Consider the following 26277-nt stretch of genomic DNA (forward strand, 5'->3'; position numbering starts at 1 on the left):
GTCATAAAGTGTTCCAATGCCTTTGCAAGTCTTTGGTGACCCAAACACTCTCTTCCTCTGCTCTATTTACCAGATTCTAGAAATGTGGGTCAATTACAAAAAATAGATGAAAGAGCAAAAAAAAAAAAAAAAGAGAAAGTAATTTAAAATGGACGCAAAATTTGCTCTGGGGGGAAAAAATGTGTAGTAGGTTACCTACACCATTAGTATGTATATTTAAAAATAGTGAATAAGAATACTATTTTATCATATTAAAGTACGAATAACTGGAATCTGCAGTAAAACATTTCCAAACACATTTTACTAGTCTGCTTTAAACCAAAATATCTTTCCTAATAGCTGCCACCTAGATGAAATTTTTGCTAGAAGTAATTTTAAATGTAGATTTAGAGAAATCTTCCAAAAAGTGAATGAGATCCTCAATACAAATAAACATTTCCTAAAATTCTGTTTGAACAGAACACTGGTTTGAGATTTAAGTGGAACCGGCAAACCTCCTCCCTCCCCCAACACCTGTAGAAGGCAGCACATGCAAAGGCTCGTTAATACAGAGGTATTCTACTGTTTTACATCCGAACATTTAAAAAATGTTGTCACTGCTTCCTATCTAAAAGGAAAAAGTAAATTATCGATGTTAATATGAATTTTAAAATGTGCGCACAAACCCAGGTGTATGGCTATTCTGGTGTAGATTTAAAGCATTTAAATTCCCATTTTCTAAGTATTGGTCCAAACTGCATTTCTATCATATGGTAAAAGTATAAGCGTCTTCCCTCCAACTTTCTTGGAATTTTACTAACCGTCTGAATAGTTTGCCCTTACTTGCGAACACCTTTCGGTCTCAGTTACACTCACAGCCTCCACCTCACTTGCATTTCTAATAACACTGTAGAGGGAGGGTGTGAGTGTGTATTTATGTGTGGATAAGTGCACGCGCGCTCCCGCGCAGCTCCCCACCCCCACCCCGATACTTTTCTTTAGTGGAAACACGGAGAATCTAGAGGTTATTCTACCGAAAACTCAATAGCAAAGCCCCAACCTTACGAAGTCAACCGACTGGACTCCGTGTTTTCGTTGCGCAGTGCAACTTCTCACACCCTACCCCAAGCTGAAGCAGCAGAAGAGAATCTGAAGAGAACCCAGGGAGGAGTCGGGGAGATAAGGAAAAAGTGAAAGGGCCGATCCCTCTGAAAGGCGTTTAAGTTTGCAACCGAGATCTTGTTTCCGGGAATCTGCGCCCACCCCGCTCCCTCTTCCAGGTGGAACTCGTTAACAGCAGCAACCCAGCCAACAGACACCGCCACCTTCCTTCCCCACGTACCCTCCCAGACCAGGGCAAGTCAGGGCGGCGAGCGAGAGCGGACGCCTGGCGGGGCCGCCGCGATCCCGGGCCACCACCAGGCCTCCGCCGACCCCAGCCCCGTCACCTGTGGAGAAAGCGCCCCCTCCCCGGCCTCTCTGCCCTTCAAGCCGACCGTATCCCCGCCGCAGCAGCCGACCCCCGTCCGGCCTGCGAGAACCGAACGCGGCGCCAGGCTCCCCTCCGCGGCCGCGGGGCCCCAGCCCCCCGAACTGGTTACAACCGGCGGCTGCGACCGAGCGGGGCAGCAGGCGGCGGGAGGGTCCCTGTCGGGGAGGGGAGGGGAGGGGACGGGCAGGCCCGAGGAGCTGGGGGTTGCAAGGTCCTACCTAACAACGTCGGTCTCCTCCGGCTCCTCCTCAACGGCAGCGGCCCCGGCGGTGGCGGCGGCAGCGACATTCCTGGGGAGCGCTCCTGCCGCCGCCGCCTCCTCCTCCACTCAGCTCGCCTCTCGCCCCCGGCGCGCTCACCGAGCGCCGCGTCCCTTCAGCCACCTCCTCCCGCCCTCCCCAATACACACGCCCCGAAACCCAGAGCCTACGGCTCCCGCAGCCTGGTAACCCACCCGCCCTCCCTCCCAGCCACCAGCGGCGGCCCCGTTCCCTCCCCCCTTCCCCAGCGCCCGCCGCCGCGCCGGGCTCAGTAATGGCGGCCACTCGGGTTCCCTCGCGCTGACGGATCTCTCTCCCTCTCTCCCGAACTTTACCTCAGCATCTCTCCCGGCGCGCACCACCAGAACGCACGCGCGCGTGCACAGCCACACACCCGGCCGGGGGCGGAGCGGCGGCGCAGCCGGGACGGGAGACGCGGGCGCGCGCGCACGCCCCCCGCCCCACAATCCCCCGCCCCCGCCGCCCCTCACCTCGCGACGCCTCCCGCGCCGCGCGCCCGGCTCGGCCCCGCCCCTGCCCCGTCTCCCGGGAGCCTGGGAAGGCGCGAGCGTTGGAGCCAGAGGGAGGGGAGCGAGCGCGCGGGGCGCGTCCTCGCCGCGTCCCCGCTCCCCCATTGGCTTCTGCCCCTCCCCCTTCTTCCTCCGCCTCTCCCATCCATTGGTTCCCTCTCCTACTCCATTCCTTCTCACCTTTTCCCTTCTACCCATTGGCGTGAGTATTTTCCCTTAGCTTTCCTCTTTCTCCGTGTTCTGCTCCTCCTCGGTCCCATCCTCCACGCTTTAGAAGCTGCATGCCGTGCGCTGTAGTCTCCGAACCTCTGCTTTCTCCCTTTCCTTCGTTTCTGTTTCTGGCCATAACTCAGAACAAACCGCAATACTGAAAAGGAGCCTGATGTTGTGTTAGCCGTTGTAAAACATGGCACGGGCACTGAATGCTTCTCGATAAATCCCTCTATGGTCTCTGAGCATTAAAGAATGCAAAGGAGGAAAGTATGTGTCCAAGCTCGTTCGCAGGGGCATGTTCGCGTGTGTGCTTCTGGGTGTGCTGCCAGTTTTCAGCCTGGGGAATTGCTCGCCAACTTATAGACATCACCCTCCTAGGACCTGGTGCCACACTCACCCCAGAAACCAGAACTCCTCGAGGGCTAGAAGAGACCATTTCTCCTACACGGCACGGGGCGCAGGCCCTTGAACCAGTCCGTTCTTGTGGAAGTTGAGGAAGAGTGGGTTAATTTAGGATGCAAAAGACCCCAGCTCACACCACCAGCAGCCCAACTTTAAGAACTATCGACCACTTGGCTTTTATTATACTGCTTTAAATATATTCATTATTTTTTGAATACTGGTTTGGGGGTACACTGGATTTTCCATGCAGTTTTCATCTGTGCATTGACATTGAATAGTAGAGGGAGAAAGAATGGTAAAAATTAATGCTTTCCTCTTACCAATAAAGAAACTGAGGTCCTGTGACTTTCCCAAGGTCATCAGACTCTGTCTTACACAGAGGTCTTGAAATAGTTGTCAGTAGATAAAATAATGAGCAAAACCACTAATCTGCCCCAATTCCTTGTAAAATTTAAAAGAAAAAAGTAATTTGGAGAGAATTTCTCTTTGGAGAAAGATTTATATCCTGCATTGAAAATTGTTTATCATCAGTAAAGTTAACATTTAAAAAAAGTCTCTGAAATTCAAGTTATTCTTTATTTCTGTGTTACATAAGATACTGAAGTTAGCCAAGGTTGCTTTTTAGTGTTATAATGGTGCAGCTGCTGCCAACCAGAGTACATTTACGGTCTGTCAGTAAAGAAAACAAAAACTGCCTGTTGGTAAAAATCTGTTAGAAAATATTTGTCAGTAAATCTGTCACAATATTCCAGCAGAAGTTCTGTTCGTTTGTTCCTTCCCCCTGTCCCACTACTCTCCATATTTCTCAAAGGTAAACTTATTAGCAGAAAAGGCATTTCTATGTGCCTCTTACTCCCTGTAATTCCTTATTCCAGCCACTCCTTTGCATCTGAATGTTACCAAGCAGATTTAAGACTGGTTAAGGTCTGTAGGTACTTCTTTCTTTCAGGTACAAATGATAAGCAAGGAAAAATACACTGGAAAAAACTTTTAATGAAAATAAACACAGGGAGAAAGGGGAAAAAAAGAGAAGAAAATTGGGGAGAGGGAGGTCAAACCACCAAAATGTGCTACTAATCCCATTGGTATTCAACCACTTATATAGGAAAGTTAATGCATTAAAATGCATTTTTTTGTATTTTTGTACTGAAAGTCCATAAAATACATAAGCCAATTCAAAGTCATAACCTTATTTAATGTTAAGTACTATATAAGTGGCCACCCTAGAGACAATTTTTAAATTATTTCCTAAATAATTAGAAAATTTTTAACCATGAACGTATATTATTATAAACTGGAGCTAAATAAGTCAGGGTGTTTAAAAGGAACATTGAGATAAAAAAGATGTAGTTTTCAATTATAGGATTTTAGAAATTTAGGATTTTGATTCTTATTAATAGTCTAAAACTACAAATAAACTACAATTTGTATTATTTTTATGATACTTACTTTTTCCAAAAACTAAAGTTCACTGTTTTCTATACCAATAGAAATCTGAAAATGGGAATTGGGAGCCAAAAATCTGTGGTTGCTTATGTATCTACAAAAAATATCATCTTTTAAAGTGTATCAGGAGTCACACCTCACAGCCACACCACACTTTAAAACATTACCCTCCCCACTCAAAAGGGAATATTTTGGGAAAAATAAGAAGTTTATTCTTTATACATATGCAAATATGGGGGAGAGATGGAATAAATATCACCAAGCTTTCTCATATCAGCTATTCTTCTTATCTAGAATAAAAAATTTAAGCACTTGTTCTGCTGTACTGGATAATTAAAATCACCCGAAGCTTTGTTCTTCGTTTACTTTGAAAAAATTGGCAGAATAAGATTTCACTCAGGCAGTTTAGGTTTCTAATTTAAATATTCTTCTCCACAAATTTCTGCTTCTTCAACATATCCTAATAAAGTATTAATATGCATGGTCTTTTTGGATCAAAAGAGGTGACAGTCATTTAAAAAATGTTATAATTCCAGCCTTTACCATCAGGAGTAACACTGCAATATTCAAATACATGAGTGTGATGTGGCTTCCAAAGAACTTACCCTATAGAAGCGGCTACACCCCCTACTGGAAGCCTTTGATTACAACAACTTTGGCTTCTGTAGCCTCAAGAACACAAGAAGTCAAATATAGGACCTTTCCACTTATGACAAAATCCACCAATATTTTTGCCTGTCTGATACAAGACAGGCTTTTGGGGAACAAGCTATCTCAGAATGTCACCTTGATTGCTAACAAAATACACAAAAAGTTGGATAATAAGGATGTAAGTAAATACTCAAAGCAGTTGTAAGATTATTTATTAATTTCCTACTGCTTTTCTCATTTCCATCCCCTACTCTGTCTCCACCTCCTGCTTATAATTCTCTTCCTCCCTGTCTTGAACAGTTAGGACTACTCAGGTGGGGAGACAGGGTAAGATGAGGTGTTATTCTTGCAGGTAGGCAAATCATGATGTACCCAGAACCACAGCAGCCATTTACTGAGTTAAGGTGCTTAAGGGCTTTCCTCAGATTTGTATTATGGCTACCAATAGTTTCAACATGGAAAAAAGGGTGATAATTATGTCTTGGCTGTTACAATAGGAAATATTTTGATACAAGTTAAGGTCATTATGAGTAAGGTCCTAGAACAGGAGGAAAGTAAGTAATGCATTGACCTTCCTGGCACTTTGTTCCACAGAACCTTGTTTTCTTGATTTTTCCAGAATTGTATTTTCAATCCCAAAGATGGTATCATGCTCATGCCACTCTGATCCTAGGACATAACTAAAATAGTGAAAGCAGCACTACATTTTAAAATAGTATTTTATGAAGATTATTTGTAATGCAGACTCTTCTTAAAGGAATAACAATTCATTCAGGTCCCACCAGCACAAATACTTTAATTAGACAAAAATCTTCAAGTTATTTCCTCTCACAAAAGGAGGTATTGTTGGGCCATCTGGACCCTCCATTGAGTTTTTATGAAAGATCACAGCTTGAATTTAATCAACCTCAATAAGGTTAACCCTATAAAGCTAAAAAATAATTGCAAGGGTTGCTAACTGAAGGATTTGAATTCTCTCTTTGATATTGTTACCACGGATATTTGTAAATCATTTCAATGGGAAACATCCTCGTGTATTGCTTGACTATTTAACCATATGAACATAATTTTGATTTTTTGTGAATTTATTCTCACTCTGTTTTGACAAAATTTAGGTCGTGAGCCGCTCTACATAGGTATCACAAATATTAGGCTCTATACAGTGGCTAGAAGATTGTTAGTAGAAAACTCAACAAATGTTTGATAATACTAAGAAACACTCTAGGTTTTATGGATTCCTGTGAATTTATTGCTAACAGAAGAATTTAAATTATATTTTGAAGTAACAGCTTAGTTAATCACTTTGGGAAAAAATAAAATCATTTAAAGAAATTGCTGAATTAGCCTGTGAAAGTTGAGTTAGATGTCCTTCCCCAAGTACAGCCCACATTCTCCACATAGACAGTAGGTAAATATGAGTTTCTAGCAACAAATAACTCTGGGTCTGAAACATCAGGGAACATTTTTAAAAACTGATGCAGTGTAAGAGCTTCTTCAATCAACAATAAAGGTAGTTAATCACTCTGCAATTAAGCCTCTGTCAATTTTCCCTATTATTATAAACTATCGTGGATAGTAAATATTTGCCTTGCCAATCCATGCTTCTGCATTTCTTCAGAAAGTCAAAAATATCATGGCTATTTTTCTAGCTCAATAAATATATCCTTCTAAATCTTCTATACTTCTCAAATCACATGTGATCTTTCTGACCACACAGCTTCTTTCATATACATCTATTAGTAAGGAATAATAATACTCATCTTCTCTCTCCAGCTAAGCTTCCCACGCCTCTTCTGCATAGCCCAGGACAGGGCTATGTCATTACTTCATTTGTTTTGAGCTCTAGTTCTTATAGCAATGGACATTCAATAATTATTTTTTATTCTTTTCCACATGAGTATTTACATTAGGAATTCTGAGATTTTTATAAATGTAATATAAAAATTTATAAAGAGCAACATGTATCTTATAATCCAAATCTTATAAAATTAAACAGAAAAGGAAGCAAATACTTAAATAAATTAATATTTACTTAAGTATTTGTATTTAAGAAATTTATATTTATTGAGGTAGAAGAAAACAGCCATAATATTTTATGTGGAAAAAAAAAGTCAGGCTACAGAGCAATAAAGGCTGACTTTTGTAAAAAGAAAATGCTTAAAAACAAGACTTGAATTTTATTTTGGGTTTTGTTTACTGTTGTGATCTTTAGAAGTCATTGAATTTCCCTGAGCTGAAGTTTCCTCATCCACAAAATGTTCCCTTTACCACTCTAACATTTTCTTTTTTTTAATTTTTAATTTATTTATTTTTAATGCGGTGATGAGGATTGAACCCAGGGACTCTCACATGAGAGGCAAATATTCTACCACTGAGTCACAACCCCACCCTCCACTCTAACATTTTCTTCTTTTTGATTTTATTTTCTAATTTTTTTACAATTAACGTATTATTTTCTTATTCAACAAAAAATTGGGTTTTATTGGGGTTGAAAATTGAGGCAGACAATGCATAAATCAAGATAAGGCAAACGTCTTAAAGCAACTAAACTGCCTACCATGTATATCTTTTCATTTTTCTCTTTTAGCCTTCCCTTTTCTCCTTTCTGTTTTTTCTCCTCTTATTCTTCCTTTAGATGTTTCTTCCTCCTTTTTTTTTAATTTATTTTTTTCTTCTACTGATTCTCTATCTTTTCTTTCTTAAATATCTCTTAGGCCTTTTTTCTTTTTCCCTTCAGGTACTGGGGATTGAACCTAGAGGTGCTTTACCACTGAGCTATATCCCCAGCCCTATTTATTTTTATTTTCAGATAGGGTTTCACTAAATTGCCCAGTCTGGCCTGGAACTCTAGATTTTGCCTCAGCCTTTCAAGTAGCTGGGATTTCAGGCATGAACCACTGCACCAGACTATTGCACCTCTTACGGTCCAACCTGGGCATTGCTTAGTTCTGTTTGCAGCAACCTGATATCTGGAATGAAATAGTCTAAGGGCTAAGACTTAACTTTTGTGATCTTCAAAAATCATTGAATCTCCCTGAGCTGAAGTTTCCTTGACCATAAAATTGTCCCTTTGCCACTGTAGCATCATTTAGTTGAAGTTATTTTGCAAGGTTAGCCCACACATCAAGCTTCCCTTTTTCCTGGTTTACACTTAATTAACACTGAGCACCACACCCAGGACAAAACTCTTACTTTAGCTTTCCTTTTGGTTTTGTTTGGGGTCCTTACTCCATCCCTCCCACAAAGATTAAAACAAACAAAACAACATAACAACAAAGTTTCATCCTTATGAAACCAAGTAAATTTATGTTCATTCAAATCCCGCTCCTAAAATCTATTTCATTAGGTTCGAATTTTCAGACTTCCTGGAACAAACTTGTCCCCTTCATGTTATAAGATCACTGGCTCTGCACCTTCTTTGGCAAAAGATTGCCTTGTATGTTCTAAGCCTACAGTTCTTTGAACTCCCCAAATTTACTGATCACTTTGCCCCCTAAGCAGTACAACCTAGAATATCCAGTAGCCCATATTGGGTCTTAATAACTCTGTTTAATAACCTATTCAGGCCACGTCTTTTCTCCCTACTGCCCATTTATGGTCAGTCTTGTTTCCATCCTTAGCTCCACATGACCACAAATCAACTTTCTTTCTTTAGAGAAAGATCTGTCCTATTCTGGACATTTCTTATTGATGGAATCATACAATATGTGATCTTAGGATCTGGCTTTTTTACTTAGCCTAATACTTCTGAGTTTCATACATGTTTTAGCTTGCTTTGGCACTTTGCTCCATTTCACTGCTGAATAGCATTCCATTGTATGAATACACATTTTTTTTTTGTATTTTGTTTTATCCATCCATCAGTTAATTGACATTCAGATTGTTTCTATCTTTGGGCCATTATGGGTAATACTGCTACAAATAACCATGTACAAAAGTTTGTATGGACATAAGTTTTCATTTCTCCTGGCTAGATTCTTATTATATAGAATTGATAGATAATATAGTAAATTTATATTTAAACTTATAAGAAAATATCAAACATTTTCCAAAGTGGTTGTATCATTTTATATTCCCATCAGCAATGTATGAGTGTTCTAGTTTTTCTACAATCTGGCCAACACTTATATTGTCTGCTTTATTATATCCATTCTAGTATGAATGAAATGGTATTTTATTGTAGTTTGAATTTACATTTCCTTGTATGATAAATGGTGTTAGCTTATTTTTATGTGCATATATTTGGCCACTGGTATCTCATGGTCGATAATATGTCTTTTCAAATCTTTTGCCCATTTTTAAACTGGGTTTTTGTCTTATAATTGAGTTGAACCTCACTGGATATTAAGTTCTTAGGTTGAATTTTCTAAACAAATCCTTAAAACTTCTTAATGCACTGTTGACTTTATTTTAATATTTTTCCTGCAATACTTCCTAAGATTCATTTGCTTGCATTTTTGAAATACTTCTTTCCCTTAACTTGCATAAATTTTTAAAAGACTTTTCTTGAAGGAAAATACTCTTTTAGTTTATCTTAATTTAATCTACTTTAGCAATATGTAGTTGTTTAGACTTTTTCTCTCTACTTTTTCTTGCTCAAACAGGATAGCTGAATGCCAGTTATGGGTATCATTATTATATTGTTACTTTTTTAAAAGAAATAATATACTCATTTTATCAGAAAATCTGTGTAGACTATTAAACAGTGACCAATCTGTTCCCTGATCCACTTATTATTGTAATCTCCATCTCAATAACACGAGCCTTCAAGCAGGACTTTTGAGGCATATCTATCAAAAGTGAGAGAGAATACAACTAACCTTCTTCTTGGTGTCTAACTCACTTTCAGTTAGTAACTGTCTTTGAGAGTAAATGAACTCCTGTAATCCCAGCAGCTCAGGAAGCTGAAGCAGGAGGATTGAGAATTCAAAGGCAGCCTCAGCAATTTAATGAAGCCCTAAGCAGCTCTCCAGACCCTGTGTCTAAGTAAAATATAAAAAAGTGCTGGGGATGTGGCTCAGAGGTTAGGTGCCCCTGAGTTTGATCCCTGGTACAAAAAAAAAAAAAAAAAATACATAGACATAAAAAATTAAGTTAACTCTTTTAAGGAGTACAATTTTAGAGTAGCTCAAAGTGATCTTTTCATTTGATATCTCAGGATATCACCATGCCTTTTAATATTTTGCTGTGCAAGGCAACTTCTTGGCCCCAAAGAAATCATGTGCCACAGTGATTTAGGGATTAGAAAGAAAGAGGTTACTGCAGTTTGGATACTCACTTCTGATTTACTATGTGTACATCCTCAGTGAGGCCTGCGGGTTCGTGTTACTGTGGTACATATCCCAAGTGTCATCCTAATTCTGATAAAAGAGGTCTGGCTTTGACAGTGTTCTGTATGTTTGCCTTGTAATGGAACAGGCTGCTGACAATTCTTAGAATTCACCTGAGGATAAAACTCTTAACCCTCCCCAATCATCCCATCAGTTAACTCACTATAATTCACTGCCACAGCCCATTGTTTGGATAAGCATTTTTAGCTAAATCACCAGAAATAATAGGTATTTGCAAATGTTTTCTGATCAGATACCATTATATACACCTGCAGCTTAGAACACTGGCCTATCAAACTCTCCTAAGACATAGTGAAGACTGTAAATTTCTAAGAGGATGTGTCCTCATTCAAAAATGGATGGAGTCTTCATACAAAGGAGACACATTTTAGGAATACTGACAACCTAGAAAGTCAGGAACTCTCCATTAGTTATAACATTGATCCGGATCTCAGTTTTAGTTTTTCATTTTGTTAAGAACTCTTATTGTTTAAAAGTGATATGTATTTCATATAAGCTACTTATAGGGTAATTATTTCTAGTTTACTCTACCTGAGATTTTATATATTCTGGAAATTCCATATGACCCCAATTTGTACAAATACAAAAATATTAATATGTATTTTAATAGCCTGAAGGAAATATACCAAAATATTAATGTTAGCTATCTCTTGAGAAATTTTCTAAATATACATACATGTATGTATATATTTATTTTGTATATGTTATATAAATAATATGTATTATTTATATACTAATATTTTAATTTATTACATATGATATATTAATTCATATATATTAGTTTTATACATTTCTGTATATATTCACCTTACATTCTCATATACACTTGTGTATGTGTGTGCATACTTTCTTAGAATTTAAAAAAGAAGGCATTTTTTAATCTGCACATGCTAATTATGTCTTTTCATTCAAAACATTCCTTAAAATTACACTGATTGGTACTATACAACACAAGCTTTAACTCTGAAGTAGACATTCTCTTTAGAGTAGTACTTTGAGACATTCTCTCATTTAATAACTATCAATTTGCACACACTCTGTGCCAAAGACTGTGCTCAAGTTAGATATAGAAAAATGAAAGGCATAATTTGTGTCTACAACAAGATCATTTCCCCCCCCAGGACTGAATCTTAACTACAAAGTAGGCCTATTGATTACATTTTTTAGTGACGAGCAAATAATTCTTTCAATTTCTGTCACATTATAATAGCTTCATCACTTGTAATTTCTCACTTTAAATACAACAAGCATGATAAGATAGTCTTTTGGAGAACAACAAATTTGAATGGATAACACTTTCTCCTTTATCGAACTGACCAACTAACTTGCTCAAACCACTTTTTTAAAGAATATTTTTATTAGTTGTTGATGAATCTTTATTTATTTATTTATTTATTTATTTATATTCAGTGTTGAAAATTGAACCCTCACACATGCTATGCAAGTACTTTACCACTGAGCCACAAACCTAGCCCCTCAAACCAGTTTTCTGATTAGGGTGTTTTCAAAGCCCACATTCTGAATGTCAGAAGTACTTTGCATCAACTGTGTTGTTTTTCTCTTCTATTGTCACATTTGTAGTCTTGTGGTTTTGGTTTTTTTGTAGTCTTCAGGTTAGGGCCCTACCACCAGATGACACAGGCCATTCTGAGACTGAGTGAAGTCTTGTTTTAACTGGCATACAACTGTTTTTGTTTGGGTTTCTGTGGAATTTAGCAGTCTGAATCTCATCCAAAATAAGGGCATTCCACAAATTCCATTTCAAAAAAGCCATCCCTCCCTTATATACTGTTTCCATTTCCTTCAATGTTACTAAACTTTTCACAGGACATTCCAAGGAATGTGATAAAGGGAGATGTTTTAAGACAAGGGAGACAAAATTCTTACACGGCAAGTTTTCTTGGTGGTATTAATAGTAGTAGCAGCAGAAGCAAGTAGTCATAATAGTTAAGAAAATAAAGTCATAATACAGTTAAATACTTAAAGCATTTGACCCTTTTAAATAAATTCAGAGATTCCAGAATTAAAAACAATATTTGTACATATTAGATGATTCAATGCAAATAATATTTATAATCTTTTAGCAATATGTATTATTTTAAAATTGTTTAAACAAGAACTAGAATTTTCTGGGTGTCCAAATTGTTAGCCTAAAAATAAATCTTACTTTTTCTTTCAAATACAAAAATTGATTTGCACCCCAAGTATTTTTAATGCAAAGAGAAACTGAGGGACAGAGTCTAGAGAGGAGGCCTTAAAAAACATCTGGGTTTTTTTCTGATATAACATTACTCCTGTTGGCATCTTGTTTCTTGAGAAATACAGCTAGTGGCAGCTCTCCATATATGGAGAGTCAGTCTATTTTGACATGCTGCTAAAACTCATGAAAGCTAACGGGGACAAGGAACATACATAAGGTAAGCATGGAACCTACTGAATATAATAGCAGAGAAAACACTAAGAACATTCTGACTATGAATTCCCCCTTGATTTGTTGAATGGTAATAAGGTTTGCATTCCAGCACCCTTGTCAAGGTTCTGGAGGGAAAACCTTGGCACATTCAAACCCTGCCTTTGTGCAGACTCGTGGTGGAATGTTTTGATCTAGTGATGTGCTGCTTTCTCTACATTGAGCACAATTTAGTACAAATACTTCTGAGTGCTCTGATTTTATGGGAAATACACACTATAAGAGTTGAAGTAACTTGGATTCTTTTGCTTGAGAAAAGGAAAACTATTTTTAAGCATGAAGAATGAATAAAAGAAAATGAGCTTACACTGCCATAGTTAAAAAGAAAGATGATGTCCTTACAGTGCTGATGTTTTAAAAATTCTGTAAGGTTTTGCAGGCTTCTGTAGAGGTGTTTAAAAATCAGAGAGATTAGTGATGTTGAACATTCATTTTCATGTACCTGTTGATTATTTATATGTCTTTTGAGAAATGTGTTATTAGCTCATTTGTCCATTTTTAAATAAGATTGTTTGTTTTTTTAATCACTGAATTCCATATGTATTTTGTATATTACCAGATATATAGTATGCAAATATCTCCCCCCATTCTGTAGGTTGTCTCTTGATTCTATTGTGTCCTTTGTTGTGCAGAAGTTGTTTAGTTTGCAATAATTCCATTTATATACTTTTGCCTTTTTTTTCCCCCTGTGCTTTTGGAGTCTTGTTAAAAAAAAAAAATCCTTGCCCATTCCAACATCCTACAGCCTTTGTCCTACGTTTTCTTCTGGTAGTTTCATAGTTTATGGTCTTACATTTAAGTCTAATCTATTTTGAGTTGATATATATATATATATATATATATATATATATATATATATATATATTAAAAGATAGAGGTCTAGTTTTATTCTTCTGTATGTGAATAACCAATTTTCCCAGCACTATTTATTGATAAGACTGTCCTTTTAGCATCTCTGCTGAAAATCAGTTGGCTGTAGATTCATAGGTTTACTTCTAGACTCTGTATTCTATTCCACTAGTCTATGTGTGTGTCTGCCATGATGTTTTTAAAAATATATATCTATATATCTATCTCTATAAAAAAATAAATAAATAAACAAAATAAATATTTATTTACTTTTATGTGAGGCTGAGGATCTAACCCAGTGCCTCACATGTGTGACGCAAGCGCTCTGCCACTGAGCCACAACCCCAGCCCATGCCATGCTGTTTTGATTATTATGGCTTTGTAGTATATTTTGAAGTCAGGTAGTTTAATGTCTCCTTCTTTCTTCTTTTTGCTTAAGATTACTTTAGCTATTTGGGATTGTTTTTGTGGTTCCATATGAATTTTAAGGCAATGCAAAGTAAAATCACATTGAGATTCCACCTTGCACCTGTTAGACAAAAAGACAAAAAATAAATGGTACTGGAAAGAGCATAGAGAAGGAGAATCTTTACACATTGTTGGTGAGAACGTAAATTAGTACAGCCTTAGGGAAAATAGTATGGAAGTTCCTTGAAAAACTGAAAAGAGAATGATCATAAGATCCAGGAGTCCCACTACTGAGTATAAATCCAAAGAAAATGAAATCAGCCTACTGAAGAGACCTTCACATTTCCATGTTTACTGCAGCACCATTCACAACAGCCAAGAAATAGAAAAAAACCCTAAATGTCCATGTAAGGGTGAATGGATAAAGAAAATGTGAAACACATGCACATGCTAATGCATGTAGAATACTATTCAGGCATAAATAGTGCAATGTTGTCATTGAAAAAAATAATATGGATGTAAATGACATTATTATGTCAAGTGAAATAAGCCAGTCCAAGAAAGACAAATACATATAATCTAAAAAAGTTGATCTCATAGAAATTGAGAGTAGAATAATAGTTACCAGATGCTGGGGAAAATAAAGGAGAAGGAACAATGAGGAAAGATTGGTGGATTAATACTAAGATATATTCAGGAAAAATGATATTTCTATTGCATAGTTGTAGGATGACTATAGATAATAATATACTATTTAATTTCAAAAAAGCTGAATTTAATGTTTTTACCATAAAGAAATGATAAATATTTGATTGGTATATTATAAAATATACCTACTTGTATCAAAACATCACATGGTACCCCAATATGTATGACTTTTATGTGCCAATTAAAATAAAAAACAGGCATGTTGCTGGTTAAGTCAGGATAAAAGACTAGACGGGTGTTCCCATGATACCTCTCTTGCCAAGTGAAAGATGCCAATAAAATAAAATGTTCCATGTGTCTTAATATGCCTATAAACTTGTTTTTTACTTGGTATGACCAGATGTAAGCAATGCTCCAGTGGCATGCTGTACGCACTGGGTCAGAGCACTTATCTATGATATTGTTTCATTGTGTTACTTGTCTGAGTTCTTAATCTCAGACTAACTTTTGCATCAGCAATACTGGTCTTCTGTTCCGATAACTAATAACAACACTAAAAAATAAACGAAGGATTAAATCATTATCCCCTTCGTATTTGTGACATCTTGAATTATTCAAAGTGTTAATAAATAGTAGAAGGGATATTGTGCCCTGGTTCCCCAAAGTTTCATATTCACTTCAAAGAATTTCAATGGTTTTCATATAATATTTTGACAAATATAAAATAGCAACAACAAAATACCACATATTTCATACTTAAGAATAAGTAGATTTTGTTAATACCAAAGGCATTTACTCACATTTGAAAAATTATACCCATAAAATATGGTATGTTAAGTATCTAGACAGTGTTTAGTATGTATATTTAAGGGTCCCAAGTAAAATTCAGTATTCTCAGAGGTTCGAATCCACATGTTGAAATTAACAACTGGAGCTCATCATTCCTGGATCTGTAGTAACTCCCTGAATACATGAGAAAAACATCTCTTTTTTTAAAGCTTAATTTTATCATCTGCAAAATAAGGAGATTGGACTAGCTGATCTTTTAGAATGCTTTGAGCTCTAAAGCTTTGATTATATCAGGTCCTTTATTTAACACCCATACACAGCTGGATTTAAATGTCATATGTGGACTTAAGTGTCAACATGTAGCAATATTAATATGCTTTCTGTGCTAGAGAAGTTGTTTTTATCAAAGATTTATCAGTATTCCTATACATTTATGTTTAGTGACTCCATGATAAATGTTCAACATGTCTACTTTTAATGCTTTCACTAGCATTTCATTTAGTCAATGTCTTAGTCCATTTGGGTTGCTATGACAAAAATTCCATAATCTGAGCAATTTATAGACAGAAACAGATGGAGTCTATCCAAAGGAGTCTCTCCAAAGGATCCCATAGCAAGTAAGGTAGTGACAGAGTTCAGATTCGGGCTCTCATTAGGAGATGAATTCTGTAAAGCATACGCAAGGAATCTGTTTATGCTGTCTTCACAGCAATGAGTAAGTATTGAAATAATAACTGTAGATGATTTTCTTCTCCAAAATTATCACTTTCTTAATTACTGATGCCATTAAGTCAGTATTTGTCTAGTTTATGTTACTTGAGTATAACTGATTAAGATCATGATGCTGCTGTAACAGGTTTTTTAAATGCTTTTTAAATGTTGAATGGTACCTTAAAATATTAATTCAATATTAATACTATTATCGCTAATATAAATAATATTTGCAGGAAAAATTTTAGAGTTAATGAGTTAGTAAAATTCTAATAAGTGCTGTTCTTAGTAAATTTCAATAAATTATCATATTGTTTAATTTAAAACTATCCAGTCACGTTTAATGTTTATAGACCTATTTGATATGTTTACTTTTCTTCAGTAATATGATTCTAGATTTATTGTTAGTATTGATTTTACTCTTTGACCATGTTTTTCCTAAAATGAGTTTTTATATAAAACTAATGTAACTTTATACACAATTATATAATATCAAAATTTCACACACACATCTCTACTCATTTGGAACTCTCAGTGAATATTTTATGTGGCCATTGGAATACATTTTATTTTTCACTATACTATAGTTGTAAGCCTTAATTATAGGAAACCTTTTTTTTTTTTTTAAATTCTAAAACACTGGGGGGGTGGGGGTCTAGAAATGAAGAGATTTCTACTTCAAGAAAGAGGATAGCCAATGTTTTAAGAGCAAGTGAGCACCTAACATGCTGGGAAGAGTAGCTTTCTCTTTTTAGGAGCAATAGAGCTATTGTCCAGAATAAATCAGTACCAGTTTAACAAGGGTTTAGTATGCTTGTATTTCAACCACATATAAACAAAATTATATTGAGTAAGAAACTAAGGAATCCTTTTAAGATGAGATAGGCATGATAAAGGTCCAGGGGGTTCACAGTTCATGGAAAGGAGAGAAATGGGGTCTAAAACATGCGAAACTTAAACCAGAAAACATCCACAGATCCAAGTGTACAGTATTGAGGCTTGTGTCACCTCAGCCCTTCCTTCTTTTCATCAGTGTCATTCCTGAATGAAGTATGAGGACGGAACCACATTGTAGGCCTCCATGAGGGGTTAGTCCCCTTCAAAGTCACTCTTCTGTGTGGAGATTGATGCCTTCACAGAAAACAACCCTCCATACCAGTGAAGCAGGCTTTGAATCCTGATTAAGCATTTTCAAATTCAAGGCTGTGAACAGTCTCTTCAAGAAGCATTCCCAGGATTGCTTGGCAGAGTCAGCAGAGGAGGAGCTTCCTAAAAATATACTGAGTAGGAAATGGTTCAGATACAAACTGGAAAGTGCTGCATGAGATAATTAGGGTCAGAAGTAACTAGTCAGAAACTCAGGGTATAAATAGGCTCTTGATTGGCCACTGGATGATGAAGAGGATACCAGATGGGATTCTAGACACAGACACAAATAAGAAGTTGAGACACGCTACTAGTTTTCAAGGTTAAAAAAAAAAAAATCAGAAATTAATTTCAGGGATGAGGCTGCAGCTCAATGGCACAGCGCTCACGTAGCATATGCAAGACCCTGTGTTCAATCCCCAGTACTGCTAAAAAAATTAGAAATTAATTTTTTTCTTTACATAATCACACAGGAAACAATTAAATGAAACAAGACAACCTGCTTGTTCAGAAATTAATTTCTATGCTAATCTTGAACCCTAAATTTTTGCTAATCCTGTTTCAGTTTAATCACTTTTACAAAAGTGCACACACTTAGCCATTTTTCCAAGTACCACTGTTTAGCAGTTTTCATAGCATACTAATATAGGCCTCATCATTCTTTTTTTTGTAATTTTTTTTAGTTGTTGTTGGATCTTTATTTTATGTATTTATATGTGGTACTGAGAATTGAACCCAATGCCTCACACATGCTAGGCAAGCACTCCACCATTGAGCTACAACTCCAGCTTTATCACTCTTACACTCATCCTAACAAATAAGAAAGGGCAATCAAATCTGAATACAAATCACACACAAAATTTGGAATGTTTCTTGACACTAACCCTCACCACCCCACTCAAAATTAAAATTTTATACATCAGTTTGGCCAAGTCCAGTTGATCAGAGAACCCTGAAACAAACCTTTGGAATTGTTTCTATGGGCTGAGTGAGAATCCAGCAAATTACCAAATAGTGGATGGACAATTGCTGTCATGATGCCATTGTGTGATCAATGACCACTGAATCATGGAGTAGTCATTTTCCAAAGTAATGGTTAACTCCTTGTGTTATTCAGCTTCCTGTTGATGTGACAAAATATCTAAGAAAATCAGTTTATAAGGAGGAGATTCACTTTGGCTTATGGATTCAGTCCGTGGTTGCTTAGCCTCATTACTTTGGGCCTCTGGTGGCACAGTACATCATGGCAGAGAACATGGCAAAGGGAAAGCCTGTCCTGGCAGCTAGGAATCAGAAGCGGGCAGGGAGGCTAGAATCCCAATATTTGCTTCAAGGGCACACCCACAATGAACTAATTCTCTTCCTCTAGGCCCAACCTTCTGAAGTTTCACCACCTCTCAACAGTGCCATAAGCTGGTAACTGAGCCTTTGGGGGATCATTTAAAATCCAAACCATAATACCACTTACATAGTCACTTTGAAAAGAACAAGTAAAATGAGTATAACTTTAATGTGGACTCAGAAAGCAGCTAGGGACTTCTAAACCATCTTTATTCCTCTAGATTAAAATTACTTTTGACACCTAAGAAAGGAATAATTGGCTTATTTTGTCAGTTGTTCACTGACCCATTCATTTAGCCAACAGTCACTGAGTGCTGGCTGTTGTGCTTGGTACTGGAGACATAAGGACATTGTTCAATGTAGGAGACAAACAGAAAAACAATGCCAAGCTACAGTGATACTCATGAGAGACCAACACTGTCCCCTGGGAGTGGAGGTATACTGAAGAAGGCTTCCTCAAGGGGGTGATGGTGCTCAGAGTCTAAAGGATCAGAACGGGTTGTCATGGTTAACAGGAAAGGGTCAAGAAACGGGCACTTGGGCCAGGGTGTGGGAGAGTTTTATTTGAATTTTGATTTGATTTAATCTCATCTGTTTTCATCACCCATCATTATTTTCAAAATTAAAGGAAAAAAGAAAAAAAAAAACTCATTGGGAATCATTTAGAAAGACAGATGACTGATGGTTACACTAGATTGCAACTCAGAGTTTTATTGCTTCAAACCAGAGAAAAGAATTTGTGGTCTCTGAGTACCGATTTCCACTTTAAAAATTTCTGATTTTTGAAGCTATAGCATAAGCTTACCTATAAATGTGATAAAGAAGGTCAACTTTCATTTGTGACCACAGCAGACAGGATAGGTTTAGGGGGTGGGGGGTACAGAGAGAATACATGAAAAGTACAAGAGGTATAGCTCATAATTTAAGCCATTGTCCAATAATTTTCCAAAACTCTACTGCCTTGGTTCCTCAACCCCCTTTGAAAATTATTTGTAACTTCATATTTGAGAGGTTATAATATACTTTTATTTTTTTTGAAATCTCCATGACCTTTTAATGATATAATTTAGAGAGGTATAGTAGTATATGCCTATAATCCCAGTGACTCAGGAGGCTGAGACAAGAGGATTGCAAGTTCGAGGTTACTCTGGCAATTTAGCAGACCAAGTCTCATAAAGAAAATTAAAAGGGTTAGGGATGTATCTCATGGTAGAGGGACCCTGAGTTCAATTACCAGTACTGAAAAAGTGTGTGGTGTGTGTGTGTGTGTGTATGTGTGTGTGTGTGTGTGTGTGTGTATGTATGTATGTGTGTGTGTATGTATGTGTATATATATATATATATATATATATATATATATATATATAAATTCAAAATATGATCCAAGTTGGGTATGGTAGTGCATACCTATTATACTAGCAATTTGGAAGGTTGAGGCACAAGAATCAAAATTTCAAGGCCAGCTTCAGCAACTTTGTGAAACCCTGTCTCAAAAAATAAAAAGGACTAGGGATATAGCTCAGAGGTGAAGTGCTTCTGGGTTCAATCCCCAGTACCAAAAAACCAAAACATGATCCATGGGATTGTATCCTAAATTTCTCATTTTCAGCACTTAAAGATTCAATTAAAAATTTAGAATCCTTAGATGCCTCCTTTTCTCTAACACAAAGGAAATAATGGAAGCATTTGTTCCCCTTCCAAAACCAAAAAAAAAAAAAACCAACAAAATACCATATTAAATTTAATATGGTAATAACGCATATTAAATTTAGCATCAATCATTTGGTGGGATTCAATAGAATCAGATTGTAATTGTCTAATCTACTGAGAAGGACTTTGTTTCATTTTTGCCTGTCCCTTCAAATCCATGTTATGGGATAATTTTTAAGTGAATATTTAATTTAAATCATTAAACTCCTTCAATGTGGCATATGATAGAATACATATAAAACTTAAACTAAATTTCTCTTTAAAACAAATCTTGTTATGAGGAAACCCCAAATATTTAGACATTATTAAACTTTGTGATTGAATTAACAAAATGGGCTTGATCACTCTTTGTTTCCCTTCTGTTTGAGAAGGTTTTTTTTTAATATTTATTTTTTAGCTTTAGGTGGACACAATATCTTTATTTTATTTTTATGTGGTGCTGAGGATCGAACCCAGTGCCTCCCGCATGCCAGGCGAGGGCGCTACTACTTGAGCCATATCCCCAGCCCCAGAAGCTTTTTTTTTTTTAATATTTATTTTTTAGTTGTAGTTGGGCTCAATCTCTTTATTTATTTATTTTTATATGGTGCTGAGGATCGAACCCAGGGCCTTGCATATGCTACGCGAGTGCTCTTCTGCTAAGCCACAACCCTAGCCCAAGAAGCTTTTGCTCTTCATAATGACATCTCAATGTATGTGAAATGATCTACAAGACAGTAAGTGAAAAGCATGTTGATAAATAATATACATAGCTGGAGATTATATCTAGAAATGTGTACATATATTTTTAAATTTAATATACAGGAAAAGGTTTGGAAGGATGTAGCAGAACATGGATGGATTACAAAGAAATGAGATAGGGAACAGCAAAAGGGAATATGATACTTCTTTTTGTATTATGTAAATTTTTATGATTAAAACTTCACACACACACACACACACACACACAAAACCAGAATGCATCAATTGTTAACCAAGAGCAAAGAATAAGAATAACAACCAGAAGCCTAAAAGAAAAAGAAAGTTAGGGTCCAAAGCACACATTAAGGAAGGGGTTCTTGAGAAGGCTGAAACTATCTTAGTACCAGCTGCTTCTTTTCCTGATATCAGATGAAATATTTTCAAACAGGGAATTATGTAACCCCAAAGCACAACATCTCTGATTTGTATACACTGTAACTTTACAGTATACAGATTGTATCATTTTGTACTATGTGTCAAACATGTCACTAAAAAGGCATCAAACATATGCATTTTACTTGTGATAAATCTTTCTGACTAGGTCACGGAACAAGTAGATTGCAGACAGCAAAGTTTTCTAAGTGCATAGAAGAGAACTGAAACATGGTGGCACTCCTCACATTTTGCAGAGATAAATGACACATGCCATCAAACTCACAGCCCCATCTCACATTTGCTACATTTTTGACAAGCAATTTTCATTCAGTAATGCTTGTTCATATATAGATGCATAAAACAAAAAGGGCATAGATCAGTTTTCATTCAAAACTATAAAGTAGTATTCAAATATGTTTTGTAATGCTATAATTTCTTAGAATTATTATGATAAAACATAAATAATTAAAATAACTTGAATGATATAGGGATTTTATCCATGATATTCAGCTTTTCCTAGTACTTAATACTTTCCTTTCTTCTCTCTCTCCTCCTTTCCTTTTCTTTTTTCCCCTACCCCACATGTCTGTCTGCCTGCCTTCCATAAATATGTATTAAATATCTATTATGTGTCAAGCAGTGTGCCGGATGCCAGGAATCCAAAACCAAGCATGGCACAAATCCCTGCCTTGGATGAGCTTGCATTATAAGTGGAGTAAATCCATATGTAAACAAATGAACCTAAGTAAAACATGGTGTCATAAACAAAATTCCAATGAGAAACAAAATAAAATTTAATGGGCATCTACTAAGCACTACATTACATTTTTTATGTACATTTTTCACTTAACCTTCACATTTAAACCTTCAACAAAGGCTCAGCATAGGTATTTTTATCTTCCTTTGGCAAAATAAAAATTTACTATGTAGGAAAAGGCTTGGAAGAATGCATAGCATGAATTTCAGAAAAAAATAGTTTTAAAATTTTTTTCAAAGTGCTTAAGAAATAATCAGCAGAGCTATTAGGATGGTAAATTATAAACTAGGTTGGATGAACTGACTTAATACTTAAAACTCTTGGTATCAACTGCCAAAGCTCACTTTTAAATAGATGGAGAAAAGGAAGTTGATATAGTTCATTACAATGAAATACAATGTTTGTTTTTGATAATTGAGTTTTGAATTTCAAGTATAAGCAGAAAACTCTCATTTCAGTAACATTTAACTCAGAATAGAAAAGAATTGATAATTGGATAACTGAATTTTATTAAAACAAAAGTTTTGACATTACATACAGCATTTGGAGGACTCTAGAAATGCTACTGAATGACTTATCTGACCTCCGTTTTACCAGATTTTTAAAAATTCACAGCTCATATACATTCTTAAAATTAGACATAATTTTTCTTCCCTTTTTTTGGGGAAGAGCAGTATTGGTATAATTTCTACAGCCAAGAAATATCTAGAGGCATTAAAGCCTTGTAATTTTTGCATGTTGTATCTTATAAGATTGGCAGGGGTTGGGGGGTCACTGACATTTTATAGCTGGTGAAACTGAAGCTCTATAAGTATTAACTAAAGGGTGACAGAAAGGATAGTTAATGAGCCTTCCTCATAAATACTGCATAGTTTAACATTTTCTCGTTGCTAATGAAGATGAAAGGTAACTTGCCTTTCCTTCTTCCCTTTCAACAAACATATTAGATACCTATTGTGTTCTGGGCTTTGGGCTAGATAGTACAGATGCAAAACTGAAGTATCTTACAGATTAACAAAGACCTATAAGAGATTATTATAACGGAGATACTACTGAACACTTTCTACAGTTACCATGTTCCAAGTACTATACTATGTGCTTTATGTGGATTATCTCATTTAATACTTAAAACAACTCCATCAGGTATGTACTAATATTGCCTTCATTTTTCAAATAAAGACAGCAATACAAGTTAAGTATTTGTCCAAGATCACACATCTAGAAATTGGCATTGTTGGTGTATTTGTATTTTAATTATCACATAATGCTGTTATGATAGAGATGTAAACAAAGAATTATGGGAGCCAGAAAGACATAAAGGGGTGTGATTGACTTGGTTTTCAGGCAATCCAGAGATATTTTTAAAAAATTTTTTTATAGTTGTAGATGGACAGCATACTTTTATTTTATTTGTTTATTTTTATGTGGTGTTGAGGGTCAAGCCCAGTGCCTCATACATGCTAGCCAAGCACTCTGCTGCTGAACTACAGCCCCAATCCAGAGATGTTTCATAGAAAAGTTAATATTTGAGCTTTGCCTTGAAAGAAGAAATAGTGGATATTCATTGTGTGGAAAAGAGAGGAAGGCCATTCTAGGCTGACAACACACACACACACAAATGCACACACACACATGCACACACACACACACACACACAAAGCATGGCAAAGTTGAAGAAACAATTCAGGATCAGCAAGAAAGGAGTCCCAGATCTGAAGCTAGATGAGGAAGTTTTGCATCCTTCAACAAGGAGCTTACACTTTGTTCTGTAGGCTGCAGAAAATTAAGAAGCAAGTAGAGTAAATTGTGTGTGTGTGTGCATGTGTGTGTGTGTGTATGTGTGTGTGTGTGTGTGTGTGTGTGTAAGATAATGCTTATGGCAATGTAGAGAGCAGGCTGGTGTACAAAATCTACATGTAGCTACAACAGTCTAAAGAGAAAGAAGGGGCTGCCCTGAGACTCAAGTTTTGGAGATGTTCAGCTATCAGGCTGCCTATATTATGCAGGACGCTGAGAGGGTAAGACAGACCATGCTACAGGGAAGGAATTATGTTCATATCTCATGTATGTGTAATTACATACACATCTATACATACATGCAAAGATATATTATCTCAGTTGACCCTCAAAACATTTCTCAAAAGTTATATTTCTTTCTACTTTGCAGAGGAGAACCCTGATTGCTAAGGAAGTTATCCAAGGTCACATGGGTGATCACTAGCAGAGATGGAATTCAAACCATCCAAGTCTGTCTTCCTCCAAAGTCCATGGCCTTTCCACAGAGGACACACTCAAGGACGCTACAATCCATTCATTCCAGTTTGCTTTCACTGGATTTAAATAAAGTACCTTCAAGAGCCAAAATGTTAAAATAGCAAACAGACATGATAAAATAAGGATCACAAAATAGATCTATAAAATCAGGGCTAGCTTTTTTTTTTTAATGCTCTGTATTTCGCCTTTTATGGCATACTGCCATTTTCCTAAAGGAGAAATTTCTGGAGATGCATATGTACTTTGTATTTGTGATTTTGGAAACAACCCAGAAAACTGATCTGAATAAGAAAGATGTAGTATTAAGGTAAAAATTACACTTAGTTTTACTTAGCAACTCAACTCCCTGAATCCAGGTTATTACCAAAACAATTTTGAGCAGGCTTTATGCATTTACTTGTATGCATTCACACACTCAAGCATGTACATGTACTATGTACACACATAGTTTTTATTTAGAGAAATCAGGTTAGGCTGCTGCCTTTAGGACCTGTCTGCAACATCACATTCCTTTGACTAAATGTCCTTGATACCATATTATATCAAGCTTCCTAATGCTGTGGCAATATGCCATTATACTTTTATTATCATTCATTAACTTTTACAAATGGATTAGAAAAGATAATCCACATGGTGCAAGTGCCATATAAATATTAGATGTTGCTGTTTCTGTTTTTATTATTCATCATCATTACTGTTATCATTATTTTCCAATCCAATCAGTCATCAGCATTTAGAAGGTCTAGCAGTAGTAGGAACTTCATATGCCTTCTTCTATCTGAAAAGGGAGTTTTCTTCAGATAATCAGATTTGCTAAACCAAGTCAGTCATTATCCCATAATTTCTCTCTTCTATTTTACCCTTCCTTCCTTCCTTCCTTCCTTCCTTCCTTCCTTCCTTCCTTCCTTCCTTCCTTCCTTCCTTCCTTCCTTCTTTTCTCTTTCAACAAACATCTTTTCACCCTAATGTCTAATTTATCCATTTATTCAATAAATTTTTATTAAACACCTCCTCCAAACCACACCTAGTACCAGGTGCAGTGAATGAAAAGACCTGCGCTGGATGAACTGCCATTCAAGTGAATTGGTCTTGCCACACATCTTAGGCAGACAGTCCATCAGGATCTAGGTCTGACAAAGGTGGAGTTAGGAAAAGAAAATACCAGACGGTTGGTTGCCACCTCTGACCTGTGCCCTCCTGTCAGAGTCTGGCTACACACCAAAAGAGTTAAGAAATATTTTCCCTCTTGCCACACTCACCTTTGTGTGATATTTTGGGTTGTTACCACCTCCAGAGACTTAGAGACTCTCACTTCCTGCGATTGCCTTTATGACTCTCCTTTCCAACCAGTGTCAGGTGTCTGGGATATCAAGCTTTTCATGAGGAAAAATCCCAATCTGAAGAAACTGAGGGCATTTTACAGGACATCTGAGACTCCTGGTTATAGGCTCCACACAGACACCTTCTCCTTGGGTTTGAGCCCAAACTGAGGAGCTCTGCAGTGGAGGAATCCATCCACACCCCATCTACCTCCACTGAGCTAGAAACCAGTCAGCAGTGCCTGAAGGGCATGACCAGGGAGACAGTTTGACCTACTTCATACTTGGGTTCTTTCTCCATAGGATCTTAATGAGTTTCCTTAAACTGAATCTTCTTGGTTTTCCTAAAAAGTAGGAAAAGAAACATGATTCAAAATGAATCATTTAGAAATATCCTTTTTTCATACAATGTTGG

The 26277-nt window shown here is 36.7% G+C and overlaps 1 protein-coding gene and 1 long non-coding RNA gene across 8 annotated transcripts in view; both read right to left on the bottom strand.

The window, feature by feature from the left end:
* The window catches only part of Arhgap5 (Rho GTPase activating protein 5), a 76996-nt gene extending 74676 nt beyond the window's left edge, over nt 1-2320 (bottom strand). For 3 of the 7 annotated variants that reach the window (XM_078050243.1, XM_078050241.1, XM_078050242.1), the window contains exon 1: nt 1690-1882. The gene's annotated coding sequence lies outside the window, so the exon portion shown is untranslated. The other 4 variants (XM_078050239.1, XM_078050238.1, XM_078050240.1 and 1 more) reach the window with 4 other exon arrangements.
* Nucleotides 2321-25188: 22868 nt separating this feature from the next.
* The window catches only part of LOC120886800 (uncharacterized), a 110504-nt gene continuing 109415 nt past the window's right edge, over nt 25189-26277 (bottom strand). Inside the window, exon 3 of the long non-coding RNA XR_013439042.1 lies at nt 25189-26206. This is a non-coding gene — a long non-coding RNA (uncharacterized LOC120886800). The remainder of the gene's footprint in view (nt 26207-26277) is intronic.

The sequence above is a fragment of the Ictidomys tridecemlineatus genome, chromosome 5 (genome assembly GCF_052094955.1).
Source record: "Ictidomys tridecemlineatus isolate mIctTri1 chromosome 5, mIctTri1.hap1, whole genome shotgun sequence".
NCBI classification, from domain to species: Eukaryota; Metazoa; Chordata; class Mammalia; order Rodentia; family Sciuridae; genus Ictidomys; species Ictidomys tridecemlineatus.